This window comes from Schistocerca americana, chromosome 3, assembly GCF_021461395.2.
Source record: "Schistocerca americana isolate TAMUIC-IGC-003095 chromosome 3, iqSchAmer2.1, whole genome shotgun sequence".
Lineage (NCBI taxonomy): Eukaryota > Metazoa > Arthropoda > Insecta > Orthoptera > Acrididae > Schistocerca > Schistocerca americana.
The window spans coordinates 516,017,373-516,035,908 of NC_060121.1; positions in this window are offsets into that span (position 1 = coordinate 516,017,373).

The window sequence follows — 18,536 nt, forward strand, 5'->3', positions numbered from 1 at the left end:
TTGCTCCTGAGATGCCTTCCTCTTCATCTGTCCCTATTAACCATGCAATCTTCTTTTCCTTTATATTTCCTTAATTATGTTTCATCATGTCTCTCTTCTTCTCCTCCTTTCACCATCAGCCTCCCTCATACGCCCTGCTGCTAGCACTCCTATCTAAAATCTGTCTCTTCAATAATGTCTAATTATAACAGTACTTATGATCTACGAATATAAACTCTATATGTATGTATTTTTCCTGGTGTGCCTTTGTAATTGTTTATTTCACTTTTTGCACTGGATGTAGTTGAACATGCCTATTAAAACATATGAATGTAAAATAAGTAGACTGCCTGGTTAGATGTAAGAGAGGGCCTGATGGCCCTAATCTTGCCAGGTTAAATAAATCAGTAAATAAATAAATAAATAAATACATCACAAACTGATTTTTGTTTTCAGTACCCTCATACTTTGCTGTCATGCTGTGTATGTTTCCACATACAGGGGCATGAAGATGACACTTTTTAGCGTTGAAACTGTTAGCACATTTAGAACAAAAGACGTTGGATTACAATCCAGCTGTTGGTTTCTGTTATCATCATACAACTACTTCATGTCCAGCTGTTGACATACTGCCCTCGGTGGATTACCAGAGAAGTCCAAAAGTTGTGTCATACCATTATTTTCGGTTTTGTGAGTGAACTGTATATTAGTATGCAGGTTTTTTTAAGTACGGAAGGAAATTAGCAATTAGATGAAGTGACAGTGGGCTCTCCCCACTCACCCTGGACTTCTTCATGGAAACTTTGAGCAAATGACCATAACTTCTGCACTGTTATGCCCCTGTTGTTGGATACAGTATGTAGATGACATTCATTATCTGGTCACACAAAGAAGCAGACGCAACAGACTAAAGGAACAGCCATATAGGAACTGTTGGCGTATTTCCACACACATCAGAAAGAAAACATGCTCATCAGAAACCAAGTGCTAATTTGCAGGAAGGTGTAAATCATCGACAACCCAGATAATCTACAAGTAGCCCCCTTTGTACCCTCTCCCTCTCATCATGATTAGTCTTTTATATTCTAGGGCCAATAAAGTTCCAGAAATGACATATTGACACCTATAGTTTGCAATAAATAGTGGCACCGTTCTTCCTGTGAAACCAGCCTTACCCTGAGGGATGCCATTGTAGTACAATCGAAATGCTGGTTTTATAATTTATAGATCTTATAATATTTTATAGAATAACGCGATTTTATAGAATAACATGATACAGCTCCCTGAAGAAATTTAATCATCTTTAATCGATTATTCCATGGACAGTGATTATATTGACTGCTTTAGTTTCTCAAATCCTTCTTTTACCAAATTCTGCCCATTTGCTTCCTATCAGAACAATGACTTCAAAATCCTGTTTAGCCATTTATTGAACACTCATGATAACTGTGCAATCCACATTACATGTAATTTTATTGTGGAACTGCATCTTTCTAGACTGTTCACATGTCATGGACTCCATATGCCCTTTCATATTTATTCATGATACCAACATTCATTAGTAATATTGTGCACTGGGCATTTTTCCCTATCCATTTATATAACCCGAGATTGTTTAAACAGCTTTCTCTCTCAATCCAAAAACAGTTTACCAGACTGAATTACAATTAACATTTGTGCAATCAAATTTATAGTTAGTTCCTCAAAATGAAACTGTTACTTTTGTGTATAGTTATATAAAGATCATCTGTGGATGCTGATGAATTAATATTGCTGTTGGTTCCGTGTGGTGAACACTGGTATCACTTAGCTATGTAGTTGTTCTCAGCCCTTTTTTTTTTTTTTTTTTAAAGAAAGAAAGAAAAGGCACTAGTACTCAAAAAGACGATGTTATTTCAGCAACTTTCACAATTTTAACATACCCTTTGGAGACTATTTCTTGCTTTTGCTCTCAATTGCAGAATGATGATCTTGGGGCAACCATGAACCTATATCTTGCTAGGTGAACTGAGTAATTACAGCAGTGCAGTAGTTGTCCATAGAAGCATAGATGATATAGGTGAAGTAAGTATAAGATTGATTTTAGAAAAACACCTCTCACATTCACTAGAAAATATTGCAATTGCACCCAAAGGGTGATTCAGAGAAAGTAGTATATTTGGGAATTTATGTTGTTGAAGATATTTGTGGAAACCAAAAGCTGTTTCTTTTTCATTTAAGCAAAATTTGCTAGGTGGTTTCCTAATTTTGGCTTCACCAAATATCACACTTCCCAGGATTTTCTGGCACGTAATTGGAATCTAAAATTTTGCTGTATTCGAGCTAATCAACGTCATCTCCTTCAAGTAGACATGGACCAAAAAGCTTCTTTCAGACTTTTATAAAAACCAAATGAACTAATTGTAGGACTGTGTCCTTCATTTTTGTGGCGTTCAATGCTTGTAACGTAATGGCCTCGTTGCTTTGAAGAGAGATACTGGTAATTTCCAAGAAGCCATGGGTACTGAAGTTGCGCCATCACTGCGAGCGATATATATTGAATGAATGCCCGATTTTTCCGAAACATGGAGTAAGTGGAACAGTGTTTTTTAATTAAACAATGAGAGAAAGTAGCTGGATCAACGTTTATTAATAATAGAGTCACATGTTCGATATATTAACAGACATTGCCCCACCTACCTCCTCCCATGATTTAATTTAAAAAGATGACTGTTAAAAATGTTATACCACATTCCCTTTCCAGACGTTCATTATGTATTGCTCGCATTGAGAGTGTGACTTCAATACTCAAGGCTTCTTGGAAATTACTGAACATTGTAATAGTAGTTACATTTATGTCACTTCTCGGAGCAGATGATGTCAATTGTAGTATAGGCAGCCAGGAGCATTACTTTTTTTCTGTGCCCTTCATACACTTGTGAAATGTCTCTCAGAAATATGGAGTGGGTGCGTAAATTTTGGAAGTGGAAGAATTGGAAGATACATAGTTCATCTCTGTGCCCCGGTTGGTCCTCTCTCTTATTAATTGATTATTTCAGTGATTTCCACAACCATTCTGCACTCTGGGTGTGCACTGACGGATCGTCAGAAGATACAAACTCTACTGAGTGGTTGACAAATTCGTAATTGATACCCTCTTGTTTCAAATTTTGATATAATTTCCAGCAATGTGTTATCACTTTCCTACCTGATAAAATGAAATGCTTCATTATGGGCTCACCTCTAGAGTGCACTCGAAGTATGAAACAGTTTCTCGATTCCCTTTCAGTGCTGCCAAAATCCCAAATATGTTCTACTTCATTCTCAATGAGATGTCTCTGCCATACTTATGAGTGGCAGTGTGCAGCTAATCAACTTCTACCATTTTGTTATAACCACTGATAGGGAAATTTTCATTAATCACAATAACATAGCAGGCCTCATGGTGGAACCCATGACAGTCGTTCATGGTATTCACTGGGGTTTCACTTTTTGACACAGACCCTTGTAATGTGTAATCTTTTACCCGGCACAAAACGATAATTGTATTCTTTTCAATGGTGTACTTTGCGCTATCAAACCAAGTGTTTCTTTCTTATCGAAGTCCTTTTCTTGAATTTTTTATGGTAAAGCTTGAAAGGAAAGTCTACATCAGCAATCTTCTTGTACAGTCTTACACATGTTCCACCATGACAGTCTACACAATTCCTCCGATCCTGATTTGGTAACAAGTTACATTCCCAACACAACTCTTAGCATTTCTCTTTGCTACATAATCGAGGCATTAACTTCTGCCATTTTAGAGTATCTGAACTGGATATTGGAACAGATTCACTCATGACTATTAACAACATATACCACATTCCCTGGTAATCACACAAAACAATACCAAAACTTTCCGCCTCGACAGTCAGGTCTTCAATATGTATCACTTGCAGTGAGGGCGCAACTTCATTACCCAGGTTTCTTGTAAATTAGTAAGATACTGTAGTGTGGACAAAGATTTTCAATTCTTTCTTCGAAAATCTGTGCTGTATTCTTTATCCTCCTGTATGCTTTATACAAGATAACATTTCTCTCTTGTAGACGTAGACTTAGTTCACTAAGTTCTCGTAGAGCATCACACACAAGGCCAAAATTGCGAACAAACTCACATGACTTTACTTTTCTCAAAAGATGCTTAAAGAGACAATGATCTGTTTTGCTTCTTTTACTGTCTTCTTGTGCCTTCTAAAAGTGATGGACAAGACTTTCAAACTCTTGCCATGCAGCAGAAATGGTTTGAAAGTTAGATGCAACCCAGCAAGTGCTTAAAATTCAGGCAATTTTAAGGAGCTAAAGCTCTAGAATCATTGCAGAAACCAGGCATTTCCTGAAATTCTTAGGTGAAGCATGGTGAGTTACACAATCCATAAGATTCCTGAAGCAGTTGGCTCCTGCCACACGGTTCACCATGTCACTAACAGACAATTCAAGGTGATTGTGAGCACAGTGCCAGAAAATAATACTATGAAACTTCTATAGCACTATCTTCTTTACACCAGTACACATACCAAATAATGCAGCCGCACCATCTCAAGTTACAGGCAATAAATACTCCTTTAAATCCATTATTTTATCCATTTTGGTTAGAGAACACAGCAACTGTTTCCATAAATTACACTGTAGGAAATATTGCAACCAGCTGCAAGGTTTTTTCTTTAAATGATTTTAGTGTACTGTTACTATTTTCAGGCCGGAGCCCACTGCATGTGGTAGTGTTAACTTCTTTACAAGTTTTATATGTGTGCCCATACAAAAATTTTGTTATATTTTAGGATACAAATGTGAAGTTTGCAAAGAAGTAGACACTATCATATGGCGGTGGACTCAGGTGTGAAACTGATAACAATGCAATAAAATCATTTAAAAAAAACTTGTGGCTAGTTGCAGTATTTCCTACAGTATAACTCCTTTCAGTAATTGTCAGAGAGTCCTAAATTCTGAAGATGACTAATTAAAGACTTTAGAATTCCTTTTGCAGTTGCATCTGATAATTCTATTAATTCTAGAAGACTCACTGGAGCTGAAAATTCAGGAAGAACTACACAAATAATAACAGTTTGTGTGAATCTGTTATTCATAGTTGTTGAATCCTCAGTAAGCAATGACACTTTGTTCTGGAACTGCACTAAATTGTGTATCAAAGTTTTTCTCAGTTCATTTGCAAGTGGCTCACAAAGTTAATGCATACATTTGTAAAATGAAGAATATATCCCATGCCACCACTATCAAGTTCTCGTAAATTTATTTTGCCTTCAAACTTATTAAATTTTTGTTTTATCTTTGCAACTTAATAAGTGATTCAAAAATGTTTTCTGTTACTTCTTCATTATGAGACAAAGTACTTAAGAAAACTTTCTCCAAGGTTTTATTTTTTTCCTTCAGATATTATTTTTTGGCATGTTTTGTGTCAAACACTCTGTTGCGTAATGGTATATCTTTTTTCTCAGTGACACTAATCGTTGTTCCCAGGACTCTCCAAAATGACTGATTTAACCATTTGTCTACTCCACTGAAATTTCATTCCCCTCCGCTTACCAACGGCCCGACTTTCAACATCACGGCAAAATTTACAGGCCAACATTTTATTCTTGACATACAGCTGCTCATTTCTGTCACAAAAGTCAGCTTTCAGCAACTGTGTCCAACATTCGGGCTGATCATAATTAGAATCTTTCTTGTCTTGACCAAGTGTAGTTTCAACTATTTCTCGTTCTTCAGCCTTCGTTTTTTTCCTAGACTGCAGAAGGGAACTACTTATTTTACTCATTCTGAAGAATGATCTCTAAACATGGCATGTGCTGAACAATTATGAGTTTGTGTTTATTTTAATTTACAGAAGTGAGTTAGTAACTCCTACCCACCAACTTTTGCACATTACAATAGAAATTATTCTGTGGAGTAGAAAGAGTTGTTAATGAGAAACTACTTTAGTTTTTTTTCCAAATTTTACTTTCCTACCTGTCAGACATTTTATATCACTGGGTAAGTTATCAAAAATTTTTGATACAGCATTGTGCACTCTTTCTTGTGCTAAAGACAACCTTAATGCAGAGTAATGAATGCCATTTTTCTTTCTGGTATTGTCGTTATGTACATTGTTGCTCCTTCTGAATTGCAATGGATTATTTACAACAAACTTCACAAGGGAATAAATATACTGTGAAGCAGTAGTCAGAATGCCTAACTCCTTAAACAGATATCTACAAGCTGATCGTGGATGAGTGCCACATATTTATTCTTATAAAACATTTTTGAGCAGTGAAGGCTTCATTTCCACCCTGGAACATTATTCCATATTACATTATTGAGTGAAAATATGCGGGATATGTCATCGTACCAATTTGTCTCTCGCCAAGATTCAAAATTATTCAGGATGCAAATGTGTCTGAACTAAGTTGTTTTAGGGGTTCCGAAATGTACTTTTTCCAGTTTAATTTCTCATCAGTAAAGACACACAAGAATTTTGGAATTCCCACCCTATTTGTTATTTTTTCACCATGTGTTACACTTATCATTGGTGCAGTGCACGTAGATGCGCAGAACCATTCACAAAAAACCAGTCAATGATACTTTTAAGAACATTGTGTACCATTTCTTCTATCTCTGTTTGTGTGCTTCAATTGATTACAATATGAGTATCATTCTGCAAAAAGAGCTAACTCTGCTTGTTTTATATCAGACAGAAGGTTTTTTTACATATATAAGGGACAGTAGTGGACTTAAGATTGAGGCTTGGGGAGCCCTATACTTGATTTCACCCCGGTCAGAATTTTGTCCCTGGTTTGTTTTGATTGAATTATAAAGTACAACTTTCTGCAGTCTTTTGGTTAGATATGATGTTATCCATTGGTTGGCTATACCATCAGTCCCATAAAACCTCAATTTATCTAGGAGAATACAGTGATTCACACAGTCAAATGTGTAGATAGATTGCAGAAAATACCAACTGGTGCTATTTTATTATTTAATGCTTGTAAAATTTGGTGAATGAAAATGTAAATGGCATTCTCAGTAGAGACACTCTCCTGAAACCCAAACTGTGATTTGAAGAAGACATTATTGTTGCTAAGGGGAGATACTATTCTAGAATACACCACCTTCTCAAAGATTTTGGAAAATGATGTCAGCAATGAAGCAGGTCAGCAGTTACGATATCTCACTTATCATCAGCAATGAAGCAGGTCAGCAGTTATGATATCTCACTTATCACTTTCTTAAAGAGGGGTTTAACAATGGCATATTTCAGTCTCTCTGGAAAAATGCCTTCTGTTAATAATACTTTATGTATTTCATATAAGACCAGGCTTATTGTATGGGAACAAATCTGTAGTACTCTATTGGAAACACCATTAAAACCAGATGAGTTTTTATTTTTGAGATAATATATAATTTTCTTAATTTGAGAAGGAGGAAGTTGGTGGGACAGTCATATGATTGTATTTGAAGAGTGATACTTTTTCAGCATACTGCTGTGATTTTTCCCTTGAATTGTTTGTTCTGATACTTTCTTCTGTTTTTAAGAAATGATTATTAAATATGTTTGCTACTTGTGACTCATTATTTATATTCCTTCCATTCAGTTCAATAGTGATGTTATCCTGTTACGTAAGCTCATTTCACTACATTCGATATAGCTTTAAGTTTGTTGTTGGAATTACTTATCTCTACCATTATGTGGATGTTCCTTGATTTTCTGATAATCTTTCTTAGTAATTCTGAGGAGTTTTTTTAATGTGCAGCTGCTGCAGGATATCTACTATTAATTGCCAACAGATACATTTTCCTTTCACAGTATACTTTAATCCTTCTAGTGATCCATGGTTTATTACATGGCTGTTTAATGTCCTTTCTTATTAACTTATAGGGAAAGCTAGTTTCAAATAATAAGAATTTATCATGGATAAGACTAAATTTTATTTTAGTATTTGGTTCATTATAAATTTCATCCCAGATCATATCTTGTACACTGTTCTTAGAAATATTTATCGTGGAGTCATTAATTATTCTAACTGATTTCCATTGAGTAGTATCTATACTTTAAGGTACTATGTTATTTATCATAAATATCTGTGCATCATTATAAGAGAGTATTCAAAAAAGGATCGACAGAAGATAATGGGGAATTACTGCCCTATCTGTCTTTTGCCAGTCTTCTCTAAAGTGTTTGAAAATATTACAGCAAAGCAAATTAATAAATTTCTTACTGTAAATGATATAATTTTTAAGAACCGGTTTGTATTACAACAGGGTAAAAGCACTGTGAATGCTATAAATGAGTTTATCCAAAAAATATGGTCCACATTAGATAAGAGTAAAAGGTCACAGGAATATTCTGTGATCTAACTAAAGCTTTCGATTCAGTGAACCATGCATTACTTCTCCACAAACTACAGATGTATGGAATCGGGGACACTGCTTTAAAATGGTTTAGCTCTTACCCGTCAGATAGGAAACAAAGAGTAATTTTAACTTCAAATGGAACCAATTATTCTTCAGACTGGAAAACAGTTCCCCAAGGAGTCCCCACAAGGTTCGATATTGGGATCCTTTCTGTTTCTTTTTTACGTAAATGACCTATGACCTACCACTTGCTATTGATATTCATTCAGTCTTATTTGCTGATGATACATCAGTTGTAATTGAAAATGAGGTATCTGAAAGTATTCCAGAAAAAGCCAAAATTACTTAAGAAAAACTCGAATCTTGGTTCCAGCAAAACGGACTAAAACTGAATGTAACTAAAACCAAAATGATGCAATTTGAAGCTAAATCAGTAGAAAGGACTGAAATAAAGATAACTTGCAATGTTCAGGATATCACAGAAGCAAACCATGTGAAGCTCTTAGGCCTAAATCTTGATAAAAATTTAAATTGGAAGGTACACATAGATACTTAGCAAATAAACTGAACAGCTTGGCATTTGCAATGTTTATTTTGTCTGGTGCCGCAAACATGGTACCAGAAAGATAGTTTATCACTGCTACTTTGAGTAGTTATTTGTTATGGCATAATGTTCTGGGGAAATTCAGCAAATGTCACTAGGCTCCTAGTATTACAAAAGAAATTAATTAGACAAAAAAAAAAAAAAAAAAAAAAATGGGAATCCTATTGATCTCTGTTAAAAAATTTAAAAATAGTATATATCCCCTCACTTTACATATACGAGGTGTTGGTGTTCTTATATAAAAATCAACATACACTAGACACTTTCCATTTTGACCACAACTGCAGCACTCGCCGCAGAGATAATTTCAAACTTCCGACACATCGTTTAAAAGTTTATGCCCAAACACCAGAGTATATGGGGTTAAAAATTTTCAATAAAATAAAAGGCAGTAACATATTTAAGATGGAGCTTAGTGTTCACATAAAAGATTGCTCTTTACTCTTCTGGTGGAAAAGTGTTATTATCCTGTCGAAGAGTTCATTGAGGACAGCTTTACAGTCTGAACACATGCATTGTATTACATGTATTATTTTATGTACTTGTGTAGCTGTAACTTAGAAATTTAAAGTATAATGTAAACTTTTGTATTTCTCTTAAAAAAGAAAAAAAAGTTTCTTTTTGTAAACCTTGGCATGTCTCCTGTACATCAAATCAAATTATTTGAAATTTGTACGTAATGAGATGAATAAATCACATATTTGTTACTGGGCAAACACTTATTTTCTTGCTTAGAGCTTCAAGTAAGAAAACATTATCTATTAGTGTCCTAGTGTCTTTGTCCACCCATGTTGGAAAGTTAATTACTGAGATCAAATTGTAGTGTCCAAATCCAATAGCAAGTTAGTTGGCACAACTTCCTATTTCTAATACCAGCAAATGAAACAAAAAATGTTGTGCCATCTTTAAAGGAATTTCATTTACGAAGACAGTGCCATCTGCTGCGTTATTTTTAACATACGCTGTAAATGGATCGAACACTTTCTGCCCTTAATACCAGTATCGTGTACCATTGTGTACTGCCAGAAAAAAGTGTTGGTTGCTCTAGATAAAGCACAGGCGGCTCTGGCATATCTTCTCAGATGTTCTGTATTGGGCAAGGTCCCACTCCTTAAAAATATTAATTCAGCCACACTATCACAGATGGCATGGTCATGCCATTACTTCATCCTTCATGTATGCATTGGCACCTTAATATGTTACCATAAATAACGTTTTTTTGCTGAATGTTAACACAAAACTTCGTTGCGATGATTAATGAATGACTGAACCCACTCTCTTCCTGGAAAATTGTTGGAAAACGTGTAAGGTTACTGAGCTGTTTTTATTTCACTCGACAGTTAGTCTTGTTGATATTATCTTCCTGAATTATTTGGTTTAGTGACCTGATTGTTAAATGAATACACTGTAGAGGTTAACTTGATGTCTTTTTCACATTTATCGATATACAAAAATATTATGATGATCATCTTCTATTTATGGATTTATATAGTCCATGAATCACAAGCTAGTATCTGCATTTTTCATTTCCTGAGGTGGCAATGTATTTACGGAAAAAATTGTTAATATAATCAATGCATCTAGTAGCTGTCCACACAAACAATTGATATGCAGTTTGCAAATTGATGATTAATTGCAGAATGAATCACAACATAGTAGTACATTTGGCTGGAATCATTTAGCTGACCGAGAATACATTTTTAGCTGGGAGAAACCATAAGATGTTAACCAGTTGATTACTTAACCGACTGAGTGAAGGATTATACAATACAATTATTTGTAGAAATGTGTGTGAATAAAACTCAAAATTCCTTGTTATATTTTACTTTATAACAGAAAAGCTAATAAAATTAGTGGACATTTATATATTTATTTCATCTGTAGGCAGAATACATTGCATAGATCGGGCAAAATTGTATTACATGCATTGATAAATATACCTTGTGTACTAAAGATTTAACAAATTATGATTTTTACATTAATATTCTAGGCCTACTTCACGTTAAATTACAATTTTATTTACATTGTTTGTAATATGTGTGCTTGTACATATAATTTGCATTTCTTTTTATATAGTAATTGCATTGCAATTGCCTTAAACTTCAGTGCACATAAGATAATTTCTACTGTAGTAACAGTTTTCTATCAAAAATTTTTGAGATTTTTTAAAAATATTTTTATTGTTTATCTCTCCCAACTTTGAAGACATTTTTTCTGGGGTTGTGGTACTGCATATGATGGCTTTGAGTTGTATCTCATAGTGTTGTGTATGGTCTCATGGAAGAGGTTCCATTTCCTTGTGTCTTGGTTGTGTTGTGTCTTGTTATCTTGTGTATCAGGAGCATATTTGAATTTTGTCTAACATAGGAGTTTGTATAGGTATGTACTTGGGTAGTTTTAATATCTTAAGAGGTTTAAATGCTGGCCTACATGATTCTCCCAACTTAAGGTAGGCTTTTTTTTTTTATAATTTGATACTCTTAACGAAATGTCAAATGGATTGCTGCATAGTATATCATTAGCATAATGTGTATCTTTTAGTTAGTTGAATTTGTGCAACACATATGTCTTTAACTCGAGTTTCCCATTTATATATTATATGTGTTTATCCATTCGACAGTTTCATCAATTACTATTCCAAGAAATTTTGTGCATTTGGAGTTCCTGCAATGCACTCATCTATGCAAATGTTTTATCTTCACTGTTATAGTTTATGTAAATTGAAACTTAGACAATGTGTTTTATTATTATGCAGATTTAATTCAGTAAATCTTTGAACAGCATTATTTACTTCCATGATGGCTTTTATTCCTAGATTTTCTGTTTCTTTATCCATAAAATTTTCTGAGTTGAATAATTGACAAACTAACAAGCTTTCTTAACAAAACTAGACAATTTAGAGATGAGAAAAATAGATGAGAAAAATCAGGGCTACAAAATTATGTACCAAATTTTAGAAGTAAACATCAGTTAAGAATCAAAAGTTCTGGAACACAAAAACTTTGATTTCAATACTTTTTGGAATAGAAAGTTTTTGAAAAAAAAAAATAAGATGTTTATTAAAAAGAAGCGGGTGTGAGCTTTAAACTGAGTTATAACACTTAAGTCAGAGCCACCTATTAGCTCACTACAAATTCCATTTCCACATGTTCATGAAGCATCTTAAATTACAAAAATTTGTTTATGCAAATTACTTTCAGCTAAACTATTAGAGAAACTATATCTTGAACAGTGACTCCTGATGAAATACGTTGTGAATAGAAAGTTACTTAAATTTGTTTAACTGTCCCATATGTGCCCTCTACGAAAGAGATCAAATAAAAGTGTATATATATTCATCAGGAGTAATACAAGAACAAGTGGATGGTTCTACCATGCTTTGTTACAATCAGCATTTCTTTCTTGTCATGATAGTCTATGTAGGCTTCTTTGATGAATCATACTTGAAAAGCTGTTGCTGTTAAAGCAAAGGTGATGTAATTATCTGATCAACAAACATTGCTTCTTCTTCTGAAAATGTGCATAGTTCACCAATGTTCTTTCGTTCAGTTTAAGCCACAAAGTATTTCTGCAAATTCCATATGCAAAGAAAACAAAATAATGATGAAATTACACAAATAATTTCAGTCTGTACATATTCATTATGTATTTATAATGAACATTACATAAAAGTACATCATTGATGTTCCACATGTCACAACATTATCTGATTTGATTCATTTATTGCCTCCTGAGGCAGTTTCTCTCTATAATTTCAATATTGCCAAGCCCTTAGATGGTATTTGTGAGACCATACCATCTTGGTCTGATGTCTAAAGGAAACAAGATGATGTCTAAGGAAAAATATCTTCTGTATGTGGTAACATTGCAACAGCACTTTGTACCACAAAGTTATGGAATGTGAGTTTCATAGATATGTATCAGTCGTTATAACTCACAGACATCTGTTACCCAGTCAAAAAAATGAATATGTCATATTTATAATATTTACTTTTGTTTGCAATATTGCTTTTTTACATAATGTGCAAATGAAGGTATTAACTCTATACATGATGTTGCTAGAATCAGATCTCAGCCAGAAATCGAATGAGATGGCACAGCAGCAAGACAATGGACTTACAATCAGTGGGACGACAGTTCAGATACCTGTTCAGCCGTCCAGATATAGGTCTTTGTCTTACCTTAAATTGCTTGAGGCAGATGCTGGGATAGTCCCTTTGAAAAGGACATGACCAGTTTCTATTTCCATCCGCCTCCAATGCAAGCTTGTGTTCTGTCTCTAATCACCTTGTCATCAACGCTGGCAGACGTTAGCACTAAATAATTCCACAAAATACAATAACCAATGTTCACATGCTCTTTACAAGCTTACAGATATAGATGATCTAGATATATATATATACACAAAGAAAACCACCCTCTTCCTCAGCTGTCAATACATCAAATTACACACACTGGAATTGGGTTAAAACTGTTGATTTATTTAATGGAATACAGAAACATCCATTAATTTGTGAATGTACATTCTCCTGATGCATACTATTGATGAAAAGCTCCCAGATTTCCAGACGGTCTGTAGTATTGGAATATGGTGCCATTTCAGTGAGCGTAATACTCATCATCTTCCGTTAAGTGTTGAGATACTTTAGATGTCCATATACTATATTTATATGCAACAGGAGCCACCCCCTCCACCTAGATGTGGGTGTCTGGGTCTTATGTGGCTGATGGATGCAATGGGGCCAGATCGGGTGCTGGGCAGTGGGCTTGGGAGTGGAGGCTGCATTCAAATCTTTGTGCATGTACTCTTGATCCATCTCACATGCTGCCCACTGCTGGTGCACACTCAGGGTTCAGCTGATAATGAAAGATTTCACATCGAACTTAGTTGATACCCTTCATCCCTGTTGACAAGATTCTTTTGGCTTTAGTGACGAAAGATTCCACATTGAACTTGATTGTACCCTTCATCCCTGTTGACAAGATTCTTGTGGCTCTTTACTTCTATAGATTTGTTTACTATGCTTTCCCCATAGTTGTAGGCTCAACACAGTATCCTTGATGTTCACAAAATCAGGCATATATTCTTCATTTAGGCTGTGCTCTGCTATTGCTGATTTCTCTGTGTGTGCCAGAAGTACATGTCTAATGTGTTCCTTCCAGAATTTCAGGTTAGAGTGCTGAGTTTGTCCAATTTAGTGATAGACACATTGAACTTTTGATGTTTATATCCTTGGCATATATTTTCCAAGCAGCCTATCAATCTTTGCTGAGAGTGACCCCATGTAGGAAAGAAGAGTGAGTTTGTTGTCTCCATCCTCTTCTTTCTGGTTTGATTCATCTTTTATTTCCTTGAATTCCCTTCTAATCTGAGCTTCACTGTATCACTATGTGGTAGAACTTGCTTCAGGTGCTTTAGTTTGGCTAGGAGGTTTTCTGTGTCACAGACTATGTGTGCCGTATAAATTAGGATGGCTAGCATTGTATCCCCCTGTGCCGGAATGTGTCAGCTTGTTGCCATGTGACCCTAGCGTCACTCGTGCTGCTCGCACTCTCTCTTCCCTTTAGTCTCCCTACTCCTCTGTTCTATCTGTCTTTCCCAACCCACTTGTCCACATCATTGTTGTGAGCTATGCACAACTCCACTGCCTGAGGTCAGAACAAGCACCTGTTGTCTTTACCTCCTCGTGGTTAGCCAATCTTCTCCATCCTTCTGTCCCACTTACCACCTCCTCCCTCCCCTGCCTCCCTCCATGTAATACAACCCCTCATCCCTCATGTTAACTGCAGTGCCAATGCAATGTAGTCAGCTGGGACAGTGTAGTGTTTTTCCATTGCCATGTTATTATCTTCAAATAAGATGATCTGACAAGAGTACTGTAAACAGAACGACTAGTGTGCAAAAATAGGTAGTTTGCCATCGTAGTCAGCATCAGTTGGTGTTAGACTGTAATTACCATCATCTCCAAATAATGGGATTGAATAAGCTGAAATGAATTCCATCTCCTCTAATATGGCTTCATTGTCCTTGCTGGCTGTATTGTGCTGCTGCTGCTGCTGTGGGGTTGTGTGGAGCAGGGAGGGGTGGAAGGGAGGTAGGCTAACAACTGAGAGGGGGTTGAATAAGAATGTGATATCAGTGAGCCTGTCCTGGTGCAATCAGAAGAAGTAGTGGATTACACTTGAAGTGGAGAAATGGGTTGGAAAGTGGAGAGATATAGAAAAAGACTAAGAGGGAGACCACAGAAAGAAAAACCTATATGTAGATTAATGGAGCGAAGTGGAAGCTTTGGGGACAAAGCTGGAGAGTGTGAGGTAGTTACTGATAGAGACTGAAGCCAGGAGGGCATTTACGTATGAGGGCATCTGCCATTCATTCATTGCTGTCATGTTAAGCAGTTGTAGGTCCACTATCATGTATAATATGCTGCTATTCTTCAAAGGTGCAGACAGTGAACTTATTCTTTAGAATACCACAAGCTGCACAGGTCACTGGCACTATGTTACTCAAGTGCCCACACTCTACACATTCACCAATTTATACCATTGTGCAATAAGAGTGATTTATTAACTTCTCATGTAACTATTTCATGTGAGTGTGATATTTATTATTAAATGCTGTGAATCTTAAATTTACCTACATTACAATGGAGGTGGTTGAGGAATGTGACTTAAAATTTCAAACACTTTCTGCCCCAGTCATGTTTTGTACAAAAAATGATTTCTCAGCAACACTCTGCCAGTTGCTGGTGTCCATGTGCTATTAATTCATTATTCTTGGCAGTACACATTTCCTTGAAGCATGATATTTTTGCTGGGTGTGCAAGCTAGTTCAAGGTTGCACTGCTGCCTTTGATTAGAAAATTTTTGTATAAGTTAGTTTAGATCATATAGATACTTGATACTCCTTTTTGTCAGAGATAGCAATACTTTACACAGAATCTAAAAGATGCAGCCAGCAAAACTGTTGTACTTCCATGCAGTGTGTACCACACTTAAGAATGCATTAGTAACATGTGGGCTCCTGATGATGGCAGTATGCTGTTGAAATGGACTGCACCAAACAGTTTTAGTAACAGAAGTAATTCAAATGAAAGATGTATGAACTATAAATTAGTTGTTAGTGCTGTTTATGACACATAGATTATTTTAAAAAACATATTGAGTTCTGTAGCACTGGAAAACAGAATTTTTTAGTCTGTTGTGACTTCACAATGAGATGCAGAACTGTCTGACTGCAGGATCCATTGAGCAGTGTTTTCAAGCACAGGTACAGGCCACCTGAAGCGTTAGTATCTACCATATAGAAAACATCAGTTTTTCTTATGCCTGACATATAGTGTTTGCAAACTTTGGAAGTGCTAGCTAGGCTCATTAAAATTGATGAGAATTTTGAAGTGATGAAATAAAAAAATATAGTATATGCTTAAAAAGTTTAATGCTTGTTTTATCTACATCTACATCTACATCCATACTCCGCAAGCCACCTGACGGTGTGTGGCGGAGGGTACCCTGAGTACCTCTATCGGTTCTCTCTTCTATTCCAGTCTTGTATTGTTCGTGGAAAGAAGGATTGTCGGTATGCTTCTGTGTGGGCTCTAATCTCTCTGATTTTATCCTCATGGTCTCTTCGCAAGATATATGTAGGAGGGAGCAATATATTGCTTGACTCTTCGGTGAAGGTATGTTCTCGAAACTTTAACAAAAGCCTGTAACAAGCTACTGAGCATCTCTCCTGCAGAGACTTCCACTGGAGTTTATCTATCATCTCCTTAACACTTTCGCGATTACTAAATGATCCTGTAACGAAGCACGCTGCTCTCCGTTGGATCTTCTCTATCTCTTCTATCAACCCTATCTGGTACGGATCCCACACTGCTGAGCAGTATTCAAGCAGTGGGCAAACAAGCGTACTGTAACCTACTTCCTTTGTTATCGGATTGCATTTCCTTAGGATTCTTCCAATGAATCTCAGTCTGGCATCTGCTTTACCAACGGTCAACTTTATATGATCATTCCATTTTAAATCACTCCTAATGCGTACTCCCAGATAATTTATGGAATTAACTGCTTCCAGTTGCTGACCTGCTATTTTGTAGCTAAATGATAAGGGATCTATCTTTCTATGTATTCGCAGCACGTTACACTTGTCTACATTGAGATTGAATTGCCAATCCCTGCACCATGCGTCAATTCGCTGCAGATCCTCCTGCATTTCAGTACAATTTTCCATTGTTACAACCTCTTGATACACCACAGCATCATCTGCAAAAAGCCTCAGTGAACTTCCAATGTCGTCCACAAGGTCATTTATGTATATTGTGAATAGCAATGGTCCTATGACACTCCCCTGCAGCACACCTGAAATCACTCTTACTTCGGAAGACTTCTCTCCATTGAGAATGACATGCTGCGTTCTGTTATCTAGGAACTCTTCAATCCAATCACACAATTGGTCTGATAGTCCATATGCTCTTACTTTGTTCATTAAACGACTGTGGGGAACTGTATCAAACGCCTTGCGGAAGTCAAGAAACATGGTGTCTACCTGTGAACCCGTGTCTATGGCCCTCTGAGTCTCGTGGACGAATAGCGCGAGCTGGGTTTCACACGACCGTCTTTTTCTAAACCCATGCTGATTCGTACAGAGTAGATTTCTAGTCTCCAGAAAAGTCATTATATTCGAACGTAACACGTGTTCCAAAATTCTACAAATGATTGACGTTAGAGATATAGGTCTAAAGTTCTGCACATCTGTTCGACGTCCCTTCTTGAAAACGGGGATGACCTGTGCCCTTTTCCAATCCTTTGGAACGCTACGCTCTTCTAGAGACCTACGGTACACCGCTGCAAGAACGGGGGCAAGTTCCTTCGCGTACTCTGTGTAAAATCGAACTGGTATCCCATCAGGTCCAGCGGCCTTTCCTCTTTAGAGCGATTTTAATTGTATCTCTATCCCTCTGTCGTCTCGATATCTACCATTTTGTCATCTGTACGACAATCTAGAGAAGGAACTACAGTGCAGTCTTCCTCTGTGAAACAGCTTTGGAAAAAGACATTTAGTATTTCGGCCTTTAGTCTGTCATCCTCTGTTTCAGTACCATTTTGGTCACAGAGTGTCTGGACATTTTGTTTTGTTCCACCTATCGCTTTGACATAAGACCAAAATTTCTTAGGATTTTCTGCCAAGTCAGTACATAGAACTTTACTTTCGAATTCATTGAACGCCTCTCGCATAGCCTTCCTCACACTACATTTCGCTTCGCGTAGTTGTTGTTTGTCTGCAAGGCTTTGGCTATGTTTATGTTTGCTGTGAAGTTCCCTTTGCTTCCGCAGCAGTTTTCTAACTCGGTTGTTGTACCACGGTGGCTCTTTTCCATCTCTTACGATCTTGCTTGGCACATACTCATCTAACGCATATTGTACGATGGTTTTGAACTTTGTCCACTGATCCTCAACACTATCTGTACTTGAGACAAATCTTTTGTGTTGGGCCGTCAGGTACTCTGTAATCTGCTTTTTGTCACTTTTGCTGGTGCCTCAGGTAGAGAATATGCACTTTGCATCCACTCAATACATGACACTGGCA